This window comes from Hyperolius riggenbachi, chromosome 5, assembly GCF_040937935.1.
Source record: "Hyperolius riggenbachi isolate aHypRig1 chromosome 5, aHypRig1.pri, whole genome shotgun sequence".
Classification (NCBI taxonomy): Eukaryota; Metazoa; Chordata; class Amphibia; order Anura; family Hyperoliidae; genus Hyperolius; species Hyperolius riggenbachi.
The window spans coordinates 305,038,592-305,060,648 of NC_090650.1; the positions used below are offsets into that span (position 1 = coordinate 305,038,592).

The following is a 22,057-nucleotide window of genomic DNA, read 5'->3' on the forward strand; positions in this document are numbered from 1 at the left end:
AGCTAGCCTGTGTGTGTGTGTGTGTGTGTGTGTGTGTGTGTGTGTGTGTGTGTGTGTGTGTGTGTGTGTGTGTGTGTGTGTGTGTGTGAATTGGCCCAGCAGGGCCTGAGCGGCACCCTCCAGCGGCTTACCCCGTGTCACACACACGGGGTAACCGCCAAGGAGGTTAAGGAGACAATTGATAATGTGACCGTTGAGGATAGATTCAGCCCATCAGTCTCTCTGTTTTCATGCAATACGATCTGAATAAATACTGTACGTACATGTATATAAGCCTAATTTTGTAGTACAAAAAATTAACCCTCTCGGTTTATACGCGAGTCAGTGGAGCAGAACGGATGGTGGAGCAGGTTTTGTTACTGGCAGAGGAGCGTAAGGATCTTGCACTAATGAACCTGCTCTTACCACTGTCTCCCTGCTGGGTCAATGCCCCGCATCCTCTGCAACATGGTGTGCAGAGTGCGCTGCTGAAGACTACCTGTGTCCCCTGGATTGTGGAGCGGAGCGTGCAAGCAATGTCAGCGGTACAATGATCGTTCTTCCTGTGTGGCATTCACTGTCTCATGACTATGACACCATCTAGTGACATCTTGAGACACAGCTGTATCATCCATGTGGCACATCTGGCTATGGGGAGAAGGAATGACTACTGGGGAGGGGCTATACTGAGGAGGGGGCTTATACATGAGTCAATCACTTTTTTTCCATTAACCCTCCAGGACAGGTATACATCGAGATCTGGCCCCTCCCAGGAAACAGGAAACATCCACAAGCCTCTCTATAAGTAAAAAGATTTGTCAGGTATCCGGCAGTATGGATGTTTCCTGTCCAGGGACAGGTCTCTCTATACCTGCGCTGCAGTCCTGGAGAGCTTGGGGGGCTAAGGGCTGTTGGTGCGGCGGAGGCATGTCCAGGAGCATTAGGTTTGTTATCCTGTGTTGTCCGCTTACCTCTCCATATTGCCTTTGTGGATGGTCTGAAAGGAGAGAGGGCTGCTGCAGCTTCTTACTGGCAGGCGCCGCCGGCTGGAATGGCGACTGCACGCTATGCGGAAAGCGGAGGCTGAGTGGGGCATAGCGTGCCATAATCCAAGATGGCGTCCGGAGTACTTCCGGTTCCGGTGTCGTCACTTCCGCCCGCCGGATAGAAGAGTGGGCAGCGTCCCCAGCGTCTCTGCACTCGTGCAGGACGCAAAATGGAGACACAGTTGGCGTCTGCTCTGAGCGTGGGCCAGCAGGCTGCTCAGGAGGAATCCAAGCCGCAAGAGCCAAAGCCGGATACTAAGGTATCATTTATACACATACAAACAGCTGTTTATGTGAAGGCTTCTGTGGTGGCTCTTTGCTAGTACTGTGTTTTTGGGGATTTGGCTGGTGACATAGCTTTCGGTGGGAAGTTGCTCACATGGTTGTGTGTTTTGAAAATAGGCTAAGGCTGTTTTCAATAGTGGTACTTTATCTGTTTTTCAGAGCGCTGCAGCTTCATCTTCAGCTTCAACTGCTACAACTGTTACCACTGCTACTGAAGCATCAGAAGCTGTTAGGCCTAAAAAACGCTGTCCTCCTTGTAATGTGAAGCTGCCAGTGCATTGGAATAAGCTATTATGTCAGCAATGTTCTACTAGAGTTTTGAATGAAGAATCTGCTGTGGCTTATAAAGATTTTTTGAGAATGGTCCGCAAAGAAATGTCAGAATCTATGAAGGTCTTTAGAGAATCCATGTCTGCTCAAGCTGTCATTAATCAACCACCTGTACAAATACCGACTGGTTCTGGAACTGTACCTTCTGCTGCTCCTGCTGCGCAGCCGGTTATACAGCAGCCTGTGGTTATTGCTCAGTCTCCTATTGTTATAGACACAAGCCCGCAACAATTTCCGACTGGTTATCCTATAGATCAAACGGCTATACCTACTGGGAAATCTTCTGATGTCTCTATAGGAGAGACATTACCTTCTGAGACACATAAGAAAGCAACTGCAAAAACGGATCGTCCTGTTTTATCAGATTCTGAACCAGAAGAATACTCAGATGAGATTTCTGAGTGTGATTCTGAGGAAGAATTATCAGAGAAAGATCAGGATAAACCGTCTAGATTTAGGTTCTCTGCCAGCGAGACAGATGAGTTATTAAAGGCAATCTATGATTCATTAGGGTTAAAAGATGAAACGCCTTCATCAGTATCTACACATGATGCATTGTACGCAGGAATGGAGGGGGAGAAACCAATGGTTTTCCCTGTACATTCATCAACGAAGCAATTGATTGATAGCCAGTGGAGAAACCCGGATAGGAAAGTGTTTTTATCTAGGGGGTTTAAAAGGAGATTCCCTTTTGCAGAGGAAGACTGTAAGCTGTGGGACAAATGTCCTAAGCTGGATGCGGCCTTTTCACAGGTACAAAAGGAAAATGAGTTATCCTTTGAGGATTTAGGGTTCCTTAAAGACCAATCAGATAAAAAGGCAGAGTTTGCTCTAAAAAAGACTTGGTCTGCTATATGTGCAAATTTCCGCCCAGCGGCTGCAACTACGTGTGTGGGCCGCACCTTGGATCTGTGGATGCATCAGGTAATGCGTCACATTAAGATGGGATCCAGTAAAGAAATAATCTTAAATTCCTTTACCGTGATGTTCAAAGCCATAAATTTTATTATTGACGCTGCAACAGAGTCCATTCGCCTTACAGCAAGGGCTGCAGCTTTGTCTAATGTAGCCAGGAGAAATATCTGGATCAAGACCTGGGAGGGTAGTAATATATCTAAAAACAAGTTATGTACTATTCCTTTTTCTGGTGATCTGTTGTTCGGTCCACAGTTGGATGAAATATTGGAACGAACATCAGACAGAAAGAAAGGGTTCCCCAGAAAGAGACCATTTAGACAGGGGAAGAAGTTTTTTCGTAAGAACCGTCAAGAAAATAAAGTCAAACCCCAAAATAGACGTAAGCCCTGGTCTTTTTCACGTGAGCAGAACAGACCAAACGCATTGTTTGGCAGTTCAGACCCCGCTGCTAAGAGACAGCAGTGACAGCGAACAGGCTGTGGGGGGAAGGTTGGGCGCCTTTTTCCCACAGTGGCAGAAATTCGCAACCAGCCCATTTATCCTCAATCTGGTCAAACTGGGGTACCACATAGTATTTCAGCAAAAACCCCCAGTGAAATTCAGTGTGACCAAAAATTTAAGGTCAGTCGAGGAACAGGCAGCCATGTCCTGCATTCTGCAAGACATGTTAACAAGGAAGGTAGTCACTTTGGTGCCAATCCTGGAGCAAAAGAGAGGATTTTATTCAAAGATATTCCTGGTAAAAAAACCGTCGGGAAAGTATCGACTAATTTTAAATCTCAAACCTCTGAACCCCTTTATAAAACATCAGAAGTTCAGAATGGAATCGATTTATTCTCTCAGAACGTTGCTAACAGCCAATTGTTTCATGCTCAGCATCGACTTGAAGGACGCCTATTGGCATGTCCCAATAGAAGCGAAATCTCAAAGATTTCTCCGGTTTGCGGTAAAAGAGGGTCCAATGATAACCCATTATCAGTTCCGCTGCCTCCCCTTTGGCATAAAGTCCGCTCCAAGAATTTTCACCAAGGTGATTGCCAAGCTAGTGTCCCACTTACACAAGAAGGGAATAATGATTGTTCCTTACTTGGACGACCTATTGATAATGTCAGATTCGAGACAAACATTATTACTACACAGGGAGATAGTTGTGAAGGAGCTTCAGCAAGCGGGATGGATTATAAGTCTGGAGAAATCACAATTAGAACCCACTCAGAAGATTCTCTTTCTAGGATTTATGATAGATTCAATAGAACAGAAAATGTTCCTACCAGAACAAAAAGTTGCGAAACTCGTGCAACAGACGGAAGATTTCAGGAAAAGCAATGTAATTTCGATCCGAAATGCAATGAGGCTGTTGGGGCTGTTAAACTCAGTGGCTCCAGCAGTGCAGTGGGCCATGAAACATGCACGTATACTGCAGTCCTGGGTGTTGAGAAATTGGGACAAGACAATCCAGTCTCTGGACCGATTGATAGAAATTCCGGAGACAGTGAAAGAGAGCTTAGAATGGTGGACAGTCCCCCACTCGTTATCTCAGGGCAGAGCTTGGCAGTTCCCTACACAAGTAATTCTGACTACGGATGCAAGTCTGTCAGGATGGGGGGCCCATGTGCAGGGTTTCAAAGTACAGGGTCTTTGGCAGCAGCATATGAGGAGTCAGTCCTCAAATTACAGGGAATTAATGGCGGTCAAGTTAGCCCTTATAGCAACTCAGCATTTGATAACGGCAAAGCATGTGCAGCTAAGGACAGACAACTCCACAGTCGTAGCCTACATAAATCGCCAAGGAGGAACGAGATCACACAAACTATTGACACTAGCTTTGGAAATCTTGAACATAGCAGAACAGACTCTGTTGTCGCTTACAGCAATTCATCTAAAGGGTTCTATGAATTTACTAGCAGATCTACTCAGTCGCAAACAGCTATCGAATATGGAGTGGCAATTGAACAACGATGTATACCAATGGATAACATCCGTTTGGGGAACTCCAGTCATAGATCTGTTCGCCAATCGAGAGAATACCAAATGTCGTCAGTTTTTCTCCCTGAACGCCAAAGACAATCCGACGGCAGTGGATGCTCTTTCTCAAACATGGGACTTCAGTCTGGCATTTGCATTCCCACCATTGAACCTTCTACCTCTGGTTTTGAGAAAGATTGCAGCATCCAAAGCGAAAGTAATTCTGGTCGCCCCGAATTGGCCACGAAGATCATGGTATCCTCTGCTGCTGAAGTTAAAAGTAGCAGATCCATTACCTCTGCCTGTTCAGGACAATTTAGTATTAATTCAGAGGCAGCTGGTCCCAGACATCAACAAATGGAAGTTAACAGCTTGGTTACTGAGGAGCGGATTCTAAAAAGCTATGGCCTATCAGACAAAGTGATAGACACACTCATTAAGAGTCGGAAGAGGAATACGAGGGCTATATATCTGAAGTATTGGAAGACATATAATTTATGGAAGGAACAATCAGGATTTAAGTCGAATGAGATTGCTACAGTATTAGAGTTTCTCCAGAGTGGAGTAGAGAAGAAATTGGCTCTAAGCACGATTAGAGTACAAATTTCGGCACTTTCTGTTTTTTTGGACAGACAATTGGCCACCCATCCTTTGATTGCTAGTTTTGTGAGATCAATAGAAAGGAATAGACCTATTGCGGTTAAACCATTTCCGAAGTGGGATTTATCCTTAGTACTGAAGGCATTAACTAGGCCTCCTTTTGATTCCCACAAAGAAATGGACTTGCGTTTGTTAACATTTAAAACTATTTTTTTGATAGCAATTACCTCTGCAAGAAGAGTTAGTGAATTAGAGGCATTATCCTGTAGGAAACCCTATTGTATTTTTTATAAGGACAGAGTAGTCCTTAGAACAAGTTCAGAGTTTATTCCAAAGGTTGGAGATATTTTTTACAGATCTCAAGAAATTATACTGCCAACTTTCTATCCGATTCCGACAAATGACAAGGAAAAGGAACGACATTTATTAGATGTGAGACAAATACTTAAAGATTATTTGGAAAGAGTGGAAAATTTAAGAAAGACTGAAGCATTATTTGTAAATTTCACAGGTAAATTAGTAGGGCAGAAAGCTTCAAAAAGAACGATAGCTAACTGGATTAAGTTATGCATTTTGGAAGCATATAAAATTATGGAGGTTGTACCCCCAAAGAATCTTAAAGCTCACTCTACGAGAGGGACAGCAACAACTTGGGCCTTCAGAGCTGGTGCTTCTCCTCTGGAAATCTGTAAGGCAGCAACGTGGAAGAATTTGGGAACGTTTATGCGGCACTACAGACTAGATCGGATATCTTCATCAGACCAAGACTTTGGAAGGAAAGTCTTACATGCGGTCAGCCCACCCTAAGGTTAGTGTTTTCTTGAGTATCATCTCGATGTATACCTGTCCTGGAGGGTTAATGGAAAAAACTAAACATTAGCTTACCTGGTAATTTTATTTTAGGTAACCCTCCAGGACAGGTGGGGTAACCCACCCGTATTGTTCATAAGCTATGTATATATTGTTTATGTATATATGAAGATATGTTAATTTTGTGCACTATGAAAGAGGTTGGCAAGTGTTAATAGTAATAATAATAATGTGTATTTGTAATACGCTATTGGTTAGGTGTCAGGAGTTGAGACCTGTTGGTAGTTGTTTCTTGGTTATATACTGCCGGATACCTGACAAATCTTTTTACTTATAGAGAGGCTTGTGGATGTTTCCTGTTTCCTGGGAGGGGCCAGATCTCGATGTATACCTGTCCTGGAGGGTTACCTAAAATAAAATTACCAGGTAAGCTAATGTTTAGTTTTCTTGGCTACTGAGGGAAAAGTGGGTACCTCGGGTCGACTTATATGCAAGTGTATGCAATTTTAAAGCTAAAGGTTTCTACTCTATACTCATCCTTCTGACTCCTCCGCTTTTGACACTGTGGACCATCCTATGCTTCTAAAAATCCTCTTCTATCTGGGCATCCAGGATCTTGCTCTCTCCTGGCTATCCTCTTAACTCTCGGAAAGGACCTTCAGAACTGCACATTCAGGCACCACCTCCTCCTCCTGTCCTCTTTGTTGGCCTACTCCAATGCTCACTCTTCTGACCCTTTCTATTCTCCATCTATACGTATGGTCTCTGGCAACTTATCAGCTATTTTGGCTTTCAGTATCATATGCTAAAGACACACAAATCTATCCCTTTATCAACCAGGAAATTCGTGCATGCTTTGATTGTTTTACGTCTTGATTACTGCTACTCCTGATGTGGACTACCTGATAACCGTCTGGCTCTACTACGATCCATCATAAACTCAGTGGCACAACTTTATCTGCCTCTCATTTTGCTCCTGATAAGGTTCGTACACACGCACTACTAAATGCAACGACGGGTCTGCCGGTCCCTCCCGCTGGGCCGACGTTCAGCCGACAGTATGTGTGTGTACGCGCTGTCGGCGGACTGATAAGGCCACCAACAGCGCGTACACACGCACTTCTGTCGGCTGAACGTCCGCCCAGCGGGAGGGTCCGGTGGGCCCGTCGTTGCCAGCGGTAGTGCGTGTACGCACCTTAATGCAATGCCCCTCTGTCGGTCTCTCTGTTGGTTATCTATTACGCAAAAGATAGTTATAGATCCTAACTTTTGCCTACAAAGCACTCTCCAGTCTTGCTTCTCCCTACGTAAGTACACTTGTCTCCAGATACTGCCCTGTATATAATCTCCACTCTGAATGTATACTCCTCTCCTCATTTCTAGTCACCTCTTCTCATTCTTGCATGTAAGACTTCTCTCACATTTCCCCAATTCTCTCAAACTCCCTTCCACAATCTGTTCGTCACTCACCTACACTTACTATTTTTGGGGGTGACCTAAAAACCCACCTCTTCAGGCAAGCATATAATCTATCCTACAATGTTTAAGTAGCCATTGTACACCACACTACTGTACACAGCACCCCCAACCTGTTGCTCTACTCCTTCACCTTTTAGATTGTAAGCTCCTTTGGGCAGGGCTATTTGCCTTTATGTGTTATTACTGTCATGTAAAGGGGCTGCATAGTTTCTACCTTTCTGTATGATGCATCGCTGACCTTTTCAATTGTTATTTATCTGTAACTCATTGCCTTGTAACTGTCTGTATTGTTTATTCTCTAGTGTTCATGCTGAAACAAGTGGCCTCAATTCACTAAGGTTAACTCCTGTCTTTAATAACTCTTCAGTGCTGTTTTACAGTTATCACAATTATATCACCATGGTAATGACTGTAAAACAGCTCAGAAGAGTTATTAAAGACAGGAGTTAAGCTTAGTGAATTGAGGCCACTGTAGAAATGACAGTTGAAATTAGTAGAACTATTTCAGGATAACCATAGTCATTCTCCCAAACACAGAGCAAGGCCCCGTTCACATCACAAACGCGGATGGCCATGCGTGCGGAACGCAACGCGTACGAACGCACGCCATCCGCGTTTGTGTGCGTTGCGTGGCTGATCCCATCACTGAAAAGTGAATGGGACAGCCATGCGTTTTTACAAAAAATGCGTGCAGCATGCGTTCCCGGACCGCACAGGTCCGGAACGCATGCAGTGTGAACATCAGACATTGCACTGTATGCAATGTCTGATGTCGTGCGTGTCGGCCACCTGCACGCGTTTCCAAAACGCGGCTGGAAACGCGTGCAGTGTGAACGGGGCCCAAGGCAAATGCAGAGACACATACAGACTACAAATCATGAATGCAAACGCCTAGGAAGCGCCAAAACAAGTGCAGCGTTGCACTGGAGAGTCATATTATTTGTTAGATTTGGTCAAATGTAGCTTACATTAAATCTTCATAACAGCAGGAAATGTAGATCGTCGATACTCATTGTATGTGTACATGATGATTTTTATTTATTTTTATTTTTTTTTATTTAATCACACATTTTGACATGGTGCCCATATGCAATTAACTTATTCACCCGAGTTTTGTCCTAGGAGATCCTTTTCATCTTCTCTTTTAAGTAACTTTAAAGCACTTTGCAATTAAGTACCAACAAGTACGTAAAAAGGTACTATCAAAACTATTAGTATTTTCTTGCTTGCTGGTGGTTTAAAAAATATATATTGACAAGTTGTAAAAATCTCACTTAGGAGAAGTTAATTGCATATGGGCCCGGATCTTTAGAAGCTAAAGCAGAACAATTAACTCTCTGACTAAAGCCCTCTGCAGTCCAGCTGTTGGCATCCCTGTCATGGGAGCTCTGTGGCTGTGAAACACTTAAACCTGCTCAGAAAACAGAATTAGGTCAACTTTGATTGGACATGCTTAGATAATAGAAAGTTGAGTCGTCTTTGATTGGATCTACTTAGTAGTCGTAAGGCAGGCCATCTTTGGCTATGCCTGCAGTTTTAGAGCAACATTTGCACAGGGATTTCTACACAGTGCCTCTGCTATGCAGCATCAATAAATTACCGTATTTTTGGACTATAAGACACTCCTGACCATAAAACGCCCCTAGATTTAGAGGACAAAAACCAGGGAAAAATATATACTAAACCTGGTGCATCCATGGTGAAGGGGGCATCTTGTGGATTATGCCCCTTTTTGTACCTTATGCCTCCTTGTACCTTTTTTATCTCCTGGTGTCCTCCTCTGTCCTCCTTGTATCTAACTTTTTGTCCCCCTGTGTCCTCTCTGCATGGGCACAGTACAGGGAATCCTCGACATTACGGCGGGTTGGAGGTTCATATTGGCGGACGTTCACAAGTCAGGAGCTCCCTGCATTTGTATTAGATGCAGTGACTTTTTTCCCCACTTTTGGGGGAGAAAAAGTGAGTCTTCTAGTCAAAAAAATACAGTATATACTTTTAAGTACCACTAAAATTGCTAGGGTATTGTTAAAGAAGGAGGTTCAGTCATACTATGCCAGGGAAAAACAACACATATCTAAGTAGATAAATATTTGCTCTACTTACATAACAGATGTATTCTACTGTACATGTTTTGATTTCAGTGAATTTTATATAGTAAATTAAGAGAATTCTGTTCCTGGCAGGGGACATTTCTTTTTCCCACAGTCTGAGGCTAAATACCTGATGTAATTTCTTCCTTTAAAGAGTAACTGTTAGGCATGAAAAACAAAATCCATTCTCTATTTATTTCTATCTGTTGATCATATAAAAGGAATGCTAAAAAGGCAATGCATAACTTTGAAATCAATCTTACTTTTTTATTGCAGAGATTAATCCTCATGTCCCCAGCTCCTTAGTACGCAGCCAGTAATCAGCCGCAAAAGAAGTTGCAGTGCAGGCTGGGGCGGGGGGAGTTTCTACACCGACACAGCCAGTTCAGCCTGATTGGCTGCAGCCTGTGTCACTCTCACTCCTTTTCCTCTCATTGGCTGCCTCCCATGACTGTCCGTGTCTGCCCCCTCCCCACACTCCAGCCCGACAGACATCTCAGCTGATTCATGTGGGCAGTGGCTGCCACCACCGCATTGCATCACATCCAGGGGGACCCCTGTCCCTGCTACCATTTCCTTAGGGATTCCCTGCATTTACAATCAACGCTCGCTATTGGTGTGGGGAGGAGGGGGGAGTAAGGGAGGAAATGACCTCACTATTGGCTTCAGCTGGAGGGAGTAAAGATGGCCCCTGCCAGTGAACAGAATTCGCTTCATTTACCTTTTTTTATTTTATAAAGTTCACTGAAATCAACACTTGGACCGTGCAATAAACCGGTTATGTAAGTAGAGCTAGTATTTATCTACTTATATATGCCGTTTTTTTTATCTGGCATAGTGTGGCTGACGGTTCCTCTTTAAGGGGGCCATACATTAGCCGACCAACCAATCGACCATTATTATCGAATCGGATAAAAATTGGTGCTGCCAAGTGCATGCCCGACCGACAAAGCAACCAATTTCGGGACAGAAATTGGCCGCACGGTCGATCGTGCATGCTGGAAAATTTTCAGGTCGAAGTTGGTTGGTCGGGTGTGCGGTAGTACGGTGGCCGAATTGCGAACAAGCGACGAGACGACGAAACCCCCGCCGCTGCCGCCGCAATGTGTGAATGTAAGTAGTGTAGTGCATTTATACATTACCTGTCTGGTGTCACACGGTCTCCATCCATCTTGCCGGGTTTCGCATACACGCCGGTGGCGCATAGCGTCTGACATCAGACGCTATGCTCCGCTAGCGTGTATGCGGCTTACCCGGCAAGATGGACGGACACTGTTTGGAAGCTGCTAAAGGACAGGTAATGTATAAATGCACTACACTACATACATATATACATTTTGGGGGCAGTAGTGGGGCGGACACGGCAGCTCAGCTGATTCCCTGATGATTTCATGCTAAAATCGGACGGGAATTGGTCTGTAGTGTATGGGCAAATTCGATTAGAGATAAATTTGTCTCTTGGTCGAATCTGCCCATAATCGTTCTAATGTATGGCCACCCTTAGACCTCCTCCAATGAGTCATTCTGGCTTGCATTCTAATCACGTGTAAGCACAAACATCAGATTTCAGCCAAGCCTGTCACAGTGCAGTGTGCTCAGCCCAAGCAATAAGAAGCAGGAATGTTGGCGGGGAGATGACAAGCTTCCCTCTCTCTCTGCCTTCCACAACAGAATAGAGCTCAGCTGACTGAGATAAGATAATTACAGCAGAGACATTCCTGAACCGGTTAGAGAGCTTGCACTGCAGGGTGAGATTTCTGGCAGCATTAAAAACACAATGCAGTGTTTAAATGGAATCTGATTTTGTGGCCGACAATGCCGCTTTTAAAGGGAGCCTATACTAAATGGGGGGGAAAAAGAGAAGTGAGTAAGCTATAGTTTCTGTGTTTTGTTACCAAAAATATTAGTTTTAGGACTGCCATGTTTGTCCTTTGCCTTTACCTTTAGGCTACCACTAATGGCTGACGGCTCTTCAAGTTATCAACCACTGAGGAGATCCATCTTCTCATGGCTGTTAAAGGGTTAGGTTAAGCTTATGGTGGCATCAGCCACTGCAAACTTGTTTTCAAAAGCACGTGCTGCCTCTGTAGAGTGTTTAGGGTGAACTGAACAGCTTCCAGTTATCTGGCTTCTCACATGCCAGTCCACTTGTGCCGCCGTAGGAGTCCAGTACTGTGTGTAACACTAGTTTATAACAGAACTTTAAATGGGCATGCAGTTGTTTTGATCTGAATGTTTTCAGTTTTTGATTTTCTTGAATGCAATGGATGTATTTGAAGAATTTGTTTTGCCTCCGATGAAGTGGCCTGTGTGCTGCGCAACGTACATGTCTGTAAAATACTTTCAGATCTGGGTCCTGAAACTCTATATAATGGCTTTTAGGACCCATTTCCGCTACTTCTGCATCAGTTTTCCTGGATCCAGATTTCTGGATGTGGCTATTTAAGGCCTTTTTCCACTACACGCGGATTCTGGATGCAGAAAAACTGACTCCAATTAATGCCTATTGTTTATACTTAATGCGATTTTCTGATACAGATTTCTGCATCATGCATACGTTTCCCATTCAATTAAAACGTTAGTGGAAACAGGCAGGGATTCATTAGTCAGTTTCTGCATCCAGAATCTGATGCAAAAATCGGCAACATGCCATCCATATTTTTTCTGCCTCAAAATTGCGTTTAGTGGGAACAGGCCCTTAATGAATGGACTGACACAGGAACTGCATGTTCTGTTCTTAACTAGAAGCTACATTACAATTTATATTTAATGGACTAATTATGTATTAGTGTACTGTACATACTCTTGTCCATTGAAATCTGTAATGTAAATGTATCCATGTGTATAAAGTGTAAATTAAATTGTTGAAAATGTCCTCTATTGAGGATCAGTGCTAGTGCTGGCTAAGGTAGCCATGGATGCTTGTCGTTACCTTGTGGTGTGTTTTTTTTTTTTTTTTAAATTTACAACCACTACTGAACACCATTGCTTAGGAGAACTGTTTGATTGTTATAAGGGGGCACTCAGCCTAATTGTATATGAGGAGCACCCTGCATATTTATTTGTGGGCTCTCTAGTCATGTTTCAGTGGGGGATACACAAGCTAATTATGATGTACTTCGCTGCCTAATTATTTTGTTTATTATTGGAATTGGCCTGTTATTTGATATCTGCCTCACATTGCTGTTTGCCTGTTGGTATTAAGTGGATATTATTGGATTTTCACTGTCTTTCGGTGAAGTCTACATGTAATTGATCCCTGCTTGCTGTTTGCATCAGGGCTGTGGAGTCGGTACAAAAATCTTCCGCCTCCAACTCTGACTCAGTCTCTGACTCCGGGTACCCAAAATGGCTCCAACTCCTTAGTCTAATACTTACCAGGGCTGTGGATTTTGTACAAAAATCATCCGACTCCCGACTCCTCAGTTTTTGAAATGACAGACTCCAACTCCGACTCCACAGCTCTGGTTTGCGTATCTATTTGTATATCTTTTGGATTTTGCCTGAATATAGAATTAATTTCTAGTTGCATTGTTGCATTGTAAAGTATAACTTCTTCTCCCCCCCCTCCCCCCCCCCCCCCCCCCCCCCCCCCCCCACAACCTGTGGTAAGCACAGTCCCATATTTTATCTTGAAAGCTGCACGCTGTAGAGCACATGTGGACTGCACATATTATATGGCACATGGTTTATTTCATGGGGGACATATTTTATTGGGCAGAATATATTAATATATAGGCGTGTTATACTTAGGGGCAATCGCCAAACATTGCTTATATTTTGCTAGTTGGACAACCACCCCCGAACAGCCTCAAGATGTATGGACTTGGCCTAGGTATGAAATGTTTAAAGACCCTTGGTGTTTAGTATTGCCTGCTTCAGACTCTAAATGCTGAACTTAATCTTAATCGTAAAAAGAAATTATATACTGTACATTTGGACATCATAAACAGAACATAATTTTATGCTAACATAAATCGGAGGCCAGTGAGGAATGGAACATTATCCTTCCATAGAGACAAGGCTTTGGGTCGGAGTTGGAGCAATTTTGGGTAACTGGAGTCGGAGTTGGAGTCGAAGTTTCATAAGCTGAGGAGTCGGGGTCAGTTGGATGATTTTTGTACCAAATCCATGGTCCTGGTAAGTATTAGGCTAAGGAGTCTGAGTCGAGGTGGTTTAATAAACTGAGGAGTCGGAGTTGGAGTCTGATGATTTATTTTTGTACCGACTTAACAGCCCTGTGCAGAGAAGGTGTGAGACCTGCACACACATCTATCGCACTGACAGATTAGTTACTCACTGCTGTAGTATAGAGCTCAAGTCCCCCTTTTCTTTCAGATGAACTAACCTGGTATAACTGATCATATGTGCAGAATCTGTACAGGACTTTATGTGGGTAATACAGGGTGAGTACTGCTGCAACAAATCAACACGCTCAGGTTCACTATTAACGACATTCAGTCTCATGTCCCGAAGCAGTTCATTTCTGATGCCAAGGACACAGCCTGAGTGACCTTCCAGAGGGGTAGAGCGATGTTGGAAACAATATTTATGCAAAGATTCAAAACCAGGTCTGTGGAGTCGGTACTCCACCTCCTCAGGTTAGGACTCCACCGACTCTGGCTCCTCAATTCCAACTCCGCTAATTTGCATATTACAATCTTGTTGATTGAAAGTATATAACATGAAATGCATCTCTTAACTGCCAACGCTTAGGAATTCTGAAAGACAACTGAAGTGAGAGGGATATGGAGGATGCCATATTTTTTTTCCCTTTTTAAACAATATCAGTTACCTGGATATCCGGCGGATCTTCTGCCTCCTAATACTTTTAGTCATAGATTCAAACTAGTCCTTGGTAAGAGTACTTGTAGAAGGTACAGACAGGAACAAAGAACATCTATCAGGCCCTAGGCAATGTAACTGTGGGTACATGTAAGAGTGATGTTCAGGTACTCTGCAGGAGAATGAGGTGATTCTTCCTCTATTACACATTATTCATAATCAATCTGAACCAGGTTTACGGGTGATGGACAACACCTCTGTATTCAATGTGCACAACATTCACAGTGGATTCCCTGCAGCTCTGTGGGGAGTGCATATGTAGAGTATAGTACTACTGTGTAATTTAAAGTAAATCTGAGAGGTGAAATTTAAAGTTTTATACATACCTGGGGCTTCCTTCAGCCCTCTTCAGGCTAATCAGTCCCTCACTGTCCTCCTCCGCCACCTGGATCTTCTGCTAAGGGTCCAGGTACTTGAGCTGCGCGTAGTGCGCATGCTGTTTTGCCTCATGGGAAGGGTTTTTAAACCCCCTAACTTCGCTCACCACCGCAGTGGGTAAAAGGAATTGCAGCAAAACATGAGGAAATGTTCAATAATAATATTTATTGAGCTATAATCCTGTTATAATTATCTAGGTTTGCAGAGTCCTAGTTTAAGGGGTAGTAATTATTAGTAAGCATGCATCAACATTTCTTTACCAAGTGTTGTAGCAACATCACCCAAGGAAGAGGGGACGCCGTCAATCTTCCGTAGGGGAAAACACCTGGCGATGCAATCCATCACGTCTGTTTGTCTCAGCAAAGTCCCGCCGTCCAGGTGTTTACCCAACCCAATTATACGCCCTAAACCATAACGCACACAAGCGCATATACGGTCGCTGTCGTAGGCGCGTGATCGCAGTACAGATCTATGATATCCACTTATGCACAATACAACACAGCCTAGCGTAGACACCGCGTTCACAGGCAATGATTTCGGCCTTCAAAAACCAAATAAAACCGGTTAGGACAAGATAAAGGTGGAACTGCAATGTAACAAAGCATGTTATGCTGGCCTGAAGTGAACCCCAGCTCAAGGGTAACTCCAGGGGCTCAAATGTAACTTTATAGATCAGATGGGATGGGAACAGCAATCTAATCCATACATACAATACATATAGTCCATACAGTACATACATGTCACACTCCGCCGCCGGGAGCGTACTACACCTGCGCAGCACTATTGCGCAGGTGTATAATGTTCCTGGCTGTGGGAGCGGCACGCGGCCAGACTACGCTGATTGGCTGAAAAAATCGGGACTCATAGCAGAAGATCCAGGTGGCAGAGGACGACAGTGAGGGACTGATTAGCCTGAAGGGGGCTGGAGGAAGCACCAGGTATGTATAAAACTTTTCTTTTCATCCGTCTCAGGTACCCTTTAATTCGTAGTCATCAAACCAAATTTTAACATCTCAAATTATTTTATTTTATGAGCAAAGGGAGTGCATACATTTGCATAAACCAGCATCAGCGCAAAATTATTTCCATCTCATTGACCAATCTCTATTAGTGACACAGCTACACATCCGGCTTTATTCTTACAGCATAGATGTCATTTAGTATATAGAAGAGATTCCTGTGTACACATCATATACACTGTACAGTCACAATCAGATATGTATATCTGACTTTAAAAATATGGGGACAGCTTTATTGAATTAGCACAAGTAACTATTTTTGATTGGTTTATTTCATTTTTGTGGACTAAGTAGAACTATTACTGTATACAGTGGCTTGCAAAAGTATTCGGCCCCCTTGAAATTTTCCACATTTTGTAACATAACTGCCACGAACATGGATCAATTTTATTGGAATTCCACATGAAAGATTAATACAAAGTGGTGTACACGTGAGAAGTGGAACGAAAATCATACATGATTCCAAACATTTTTTACAAATAAATAACTGCAAAGTGGGGTGTGAGTAATTATTCGGCCCCTTTTGGTCTGAGTGCATTCAGTTGCCTATAGACATTGCCTGATGAGTGCTAATGACTAAATAGAGTGCACCTGTGTGTAAGCTAATGTCAGTACAAATACAGCTGCTCTGTGACGGCCTCAGAGGTTGTCTAAGAGAATATTGGGAGCAACAACACCATGAAGTCCAAAGAACACACCAGACAGGTCAGGGATAAAGTTATTGAGAAATGTAAAGCAGGCTTAGGCTACAAAAAGGTTTCCAAAGCCTTGAACATCCCACAGAGCACTGTTAAGCGGTCATTCAGAAATGGAAGGGGTATGGCACAACTGTAAACGTACCAAGACAAGGCCGTCCACCTAAATTTACAGGCCGAACAAGGAGAGCACTGATCAGAAATGCAGTCAAGAGGCCCATGGTGACTCAGGACGAGCTACAGAGATCTACAGCTCAGGTGGGGGAATCTGTCCATAGGACAACTATTAGTGGTGCACTGCACAAAGTTGGCATTTATGGAAGAGTGGCAAGAAGAAAGCCATTGTTAACAGAAAAGCATAAGAAGTCCTGTCTGCAGTTTGCCACAAGCCATGTGGGGGACACAGCAAACATGTTGAAGAAGGTGCTCTGGTCAGATGAGACCAAAATGGAACATTTTGGCCAAAATGCAAAACGCTATGTGTGACGGGAAATGAACACTGCACATCTCTCTGAACACACAATTCCCACTGTCAAATATGGTGGTGGCAGCATCATGCTCGGGGGGTGCATCTCTTCAGCTGGGACAGGGAAGCTGGTCAAAGTTGATTGGAAGATTGATGGAGCCATATACAGGGCAATCGTGGAAGAAAACCTCTTGGAATCTGCAAAAGACTTGAGACTGGGGTGGAGGTTTACCTTCCAGCAAGACAACGACCCTAAACATAAATCCAGGGCAACAATGGAATGGTTTAAAACAAAACATATCTATGTGTTAGAATGGCCCAGCCAAAGTCCAGATCTAAATCCAATTGAGAATCTGTGGCAAGATCTGAAAACTGCTGTTCACAAACGCTGTCCATCTAATCTGACTGTGCTGGAGCTATTTTGCAAAGAAGAATGGGCAAGGATTTCAGTCTCTAGATGTGCAAAGCTGGTAGAGACATACCCTAAAAGACTGGCAGCTGTAATTGCAGCAAAAGGTGGTTTTACAAAGTATTGACTCAGGGGGCCGAATAATTACGCACACCCCACTTTGCAGCTATTTATTTGTAGAAAATGTTTGGAATCATGTATGATTTTCGTTCCACTTCTCATGTGTACACCACTTTGTATTGGTCTTTCACATGGAATTCCAATAACATTGATTCATGTTTGTGGCAGTAATGTGACAAAGTGTGGAAAACTTCAAGGGGGCCGAATACTTTTGTAAGCCACTGTATATAAATTATTTATGATGACTGTTATCTGAGAAATAGAACATTTTATCATATTTTCTATTTTAAGTACAGTTTAAATTCATTCGGAGTCTGTGCATTTTTTTCCGACTCCGACTCCAGGTACCCAAAAATTGCTCCGACTCCACAGCCCTGTTCAAAACTTTACATCTAGAATTCGGCAGGGTTTGATATTGTCACCTCCTCCTCTGCAAGGGGGCGTGACCTGGTGGTGAAGGGGAGTTCCTATGGATGGACTGGGCCCATGAAGAGTAGAATAGCTGCCACTTCCTCCCCGCCCATAATTGTTTTTTCTCCCATCGTCCTCCAGGATGGCTGCTGCTGAGATATTGCTTGTCCCTCCCCGAACGGAAACACCTGTAAGAGTAATCAATTTAAAAGAACCCGCCCTTATATAAGGACTCCTCCTCCCTCACCAACTCAGTTTTTGTTTGTTTCCCATCACCTGAGGATACACCTGTAGACCTTTCTTGTTTTAAGGCATAGGTTGGCCTGGGGCGCCTATGTTGTCAGGCAGGGGTTTTTCCTGGATGGCGGTGGAAACTGTGAGTAGGATGCCCCAGTTTTAACCTGTGTGCGGTGGGGGCGGAATGTTACCTGGCTGCAGGTTGTCCAAAGGGATCGCCGCCATTACCGCTCTTCTTGCTGCGTCCATGTGTTACAGAGCAGCTAGAGATGTCAGAAGTTATGACATAGGATCTCCTGGTCCCGCAGGTGTCACTTCTGCTAGCCGCTGTTTGGCCAATGAAGACAGGAAGTGGGGCGGTGTCTTCTGAAGCCAAGAGAAGCGCGAATTCCGTGCTCTCTACACGTGGGACGCCAGCGACGCTGCCATGGAGCAGAAGCAGTCCTCCGCAACAGCAGCCTCTGATGCCCGACCGAGACTTTCTCTCTCGGAGGAATTGGCACAGGTACATATATGAGAAAACTATTGCTATCTATAAATACCTCTAGCAAAATGTTTTCTGAGCAGTGACTCTTCTTTCACGGTTTTGCAAAACTTGCACAGCAACAGCCTGAGAGATAGAGATGACAAAAGTGTAACATTAGATTACATGATAAGAAATGGAACTGCTCCTCACGTTCTCCACTATGCTGGAAGATGGGATCACAGACAATAGGCATCCCAGCCTGTTCCAGCAGCAAAGGTGAGTGCACTGATGGTGCATTTTTTGCAGGAATATACACTCCTATGGTTGAGATTGCAGTGTGATTTCCCCTGTGTTTTACCTTTTCCCTTTCCCTCTATAACCTAGCAAGCTAAAAGTGCATGCAAAGCAGAGGGGGTATCGGATAGGGTTGGAGAAGCTAATATCTTAGAAATGTTGCTACTGCAACATTGGGCTTCCCCAGCAATATAACAAAGAATTGTCAAGCCTGCACGAAATCTGTGGTAACTAGTGGTTGACAATTTACATAAACAGCTAATGGAAACTTTCAGGGTAATAAGGAATCCCTGAGCAGTTTCAGGGAGTTATTGGTTTCCCATTTTTGATTGTTAGGTTTGCAGTAAACCTATACTAGCTGTAGAGACTGAGGATTGTTTGCAGGAATATGCACTTACATGATTGATTATTAGTGTTTTTCCCTTGTATGGTTTATAATTTCCCTTATCCTCTGTGTCCATGCAATGTAGCAGTGGGTGCAAAGCATGAGTGAAGGGGAATTGTTGCCATTGCGGCAGTATGTTTCCCCAGGGTTATAATAAGATTGGTCAAGCCTGAACTGGAGCGATGGTGATTGACAATCTATGTAAATGAGAAATAGAACTTTTCAGGAAGTGAAACTCTGGGTAGTTTCAAGGAGTTCTTTTTTCTTTCAGATCTGTTTTGCATTTGCATTGGTTCGGATCTGTTTTGCATTTGCATTGGTTCAGATCTGTTTTGCATTTGCATTGGTTCGGATCTGTTTTGCATTTGCATTGGTTCAGAACTGTTTTGCATTTGCATTGGTTCAGAACTGTTTTGCATTTGCATTTGTGTCAGATCTGTTTTGCATTTGCATTTGTGTCAGATCTGTTTGCATTTCCATTGGTTCAGATATGTTTGCATTGGTCAGATCTGTTTTGCATTTGCATTGGTGTCAGATCTGTTTTGCATTGCATTGGTGTCAGATCTGTTTTGCATTGCATTGGTTCAGATCCGTTTTGCATTTGCATTGGTTCAGATCTGTTTTGCATTTGCATTGGTTCAGAACTGTTTTGCATTTGCATTGGTGTCAGATCTGGTTTGCATTTACATTGGTGTCAGATCTGGTTTGCATTTACATTGGTGTCAGATCTGTTTTGCATTGGTTCAGATCTGTTTTGCATTAGCATTGGTTCAGATCTGTTTTGCATTTGCATTGGTGTCAGATCTGTTTTGCATTGCATTGGTGTCAGATCTGTTTTGCATTGCATTGGTTCAGATCCGTTTTGCATTTGCATTGGTTCAGATCTGTTTTGCATTTGCATTGGTTCAGAACTGTTTTGCATTTGCATTGGTGTCAGATCTGGTTTGCATTTACATTGGTGTCAGATCTGGTTTGCATTTACATTGGTGTCAGATCTGTTTTGCATTGGTTCAGATCTGTTTTGCATTAGCATTGGTTCAGATCTGTTTTGCATTGGCATTGGTTCAGATCTGCTTGCATTGGTTCAGATCTGTTTTGCACTTGCATTGGTTCAGATCTGTTTTGCACTTGCATTGGTTCAGATCTGTTTTGCACTTGCATTGGTTCAGATCTGTTTTGCACTTGCATTGGTTCAGATCTGTTTTGCACTTGCATTGGTTCAGATCTGTTTTGCACTTGCATTGGTTCAGATCTGTTGTGCATTTGCATTGGTGTCAGATCTGTTTTGCATTTGCATTGGTGTCAGATCTGTTCTGCATTGGCATTGGTTCAGATCTGTGTTGCATTTCATTGGTTCAGATCTCTTTTGCTTTTGCATTGGTGTCAGATCTGCTTTGCATTTCCATTGGTTCAGATTGGGTTTGCATTTGCATTGGTTCAGATCTGTTTTGCATTGGTGTCAGATCTGTTTTGCATTTGCATTGGTGTCAGATCTGTTTGGCTTTTACATTGGTGTCAGATCTGTTTGGCTTTTGCATTGGTGTCAGATCTGTTTTGCATTTGCATTGGTTCAAATATGTTTTGCTTTTGCATTGGTATCCGATCTGTGTTGCATTTGCATTGGTTAAGATCTGTTTTGCATTTGCGTTAGTTCAGATCTGTTTTGCATTTGCGTTAGTTCAGATCAGCTACCTGGTCGTCACACACAACTTTTGTGAAACGCTACAGAGTTGAACTACTGTTAAGCCAGGTTCAGAGTTTCTTTTGGAAGAAAGTATTACAAGCCATCATCCCTCCCTAATGAAAATTTCTCGCTGGTCTCAGCAGCAGCCATCCTGGAGGACGATGGGAGAAAGCCCCAGCTGCTTACCTGTAGCCGTGTTTCGGCGAGTCCTCCAGGATGGCTCCTGAGTTCCCATCCCTATTGTAATATAGTTGCTAAGTTTGATTTATGTTAAAGGTGATATACTCTTAATAACTGAGTTGGTGAGGGAGGAGGAGTCCTTATATAAGGGCAGGTTCTTTTAAATTGATTACTCTTACAGGTGTTTCCGTTCGGGGAGGGACAAGCAATATCTCAGCAGCAGCCATCCTGGAGGACTCGCCGAAACACGGCTACAGGTAAGCAGCTGGGGCTTTCCAGTCGAACATTTCAGGAAAATGGAGCGGGGAATGCAGCCTCCACAAACAAGCAATTCAATGAAATGGCATAGCAAGCATAGATTGATCAGATGAAAGTTGCAGCAGGCACAGTTCAAGCATGTAGCACAGAGCATTACCCATACTATACTGAATCCTGATGCAGCAAAACGGAGTCCAGTTAGCTCCTAGAGGCTGCCAGGTCTCTCAACCCCATGTACTGGAGCCCAAGGCTGGTGGAGTGACCTGCAGTCAGTCAAAGAAATCCAATCTGGTGTGCTGATAGAAGGCTGTGGTGATGAAGACAAGGTCCCAGCCAAGGCAGGAGGCTAAAATGGCAGTTCACAATGTGAAATGGATATTAAGCTCGTCATCCACTAAAGGTTTGCCATGAAGGTGCCCCAGGCCATCAGGGGGTGGGTGTGGACGGTGGAAGGGTGGCAGGCCGCAAGGCAGAGAGGTGCTGTCACTCTCCCGGCAGCCCTGACATGTTTCGCCGGGTCTACCGGCTTTTTCGAAGGGAGGTGTGGCTACAAAATCATGCACTGGCCAGAGCCCCTTATGGAGCAGCGTCACCGGCTGCGCGCACGCATGCGTAACTACGTATGCGTCAAACCTCGCGTACGCATGCACACTAACGTCCGCAACAGGCACAAAGCTCAACACCGCCCCCACCAGTGGCCCAATCACC

At 43.8% G+C, this 22,057-nt stretch overlaps 1 protein-coding gene across 5 annotated transcripts in view; it reads left to right on the plus strand.

Moving 5' to 3' along the window:
* The window catches only part of SPIRE1 (spire type actin nucleation factor 1), a 257,639-nt gene that overhangs the window by 25,473 nt on the left and 210,109 nt on the right, over positions 1–22,057 (plus strand). The gene's annotated exons all lie outside the window — the stretch shown is intronic.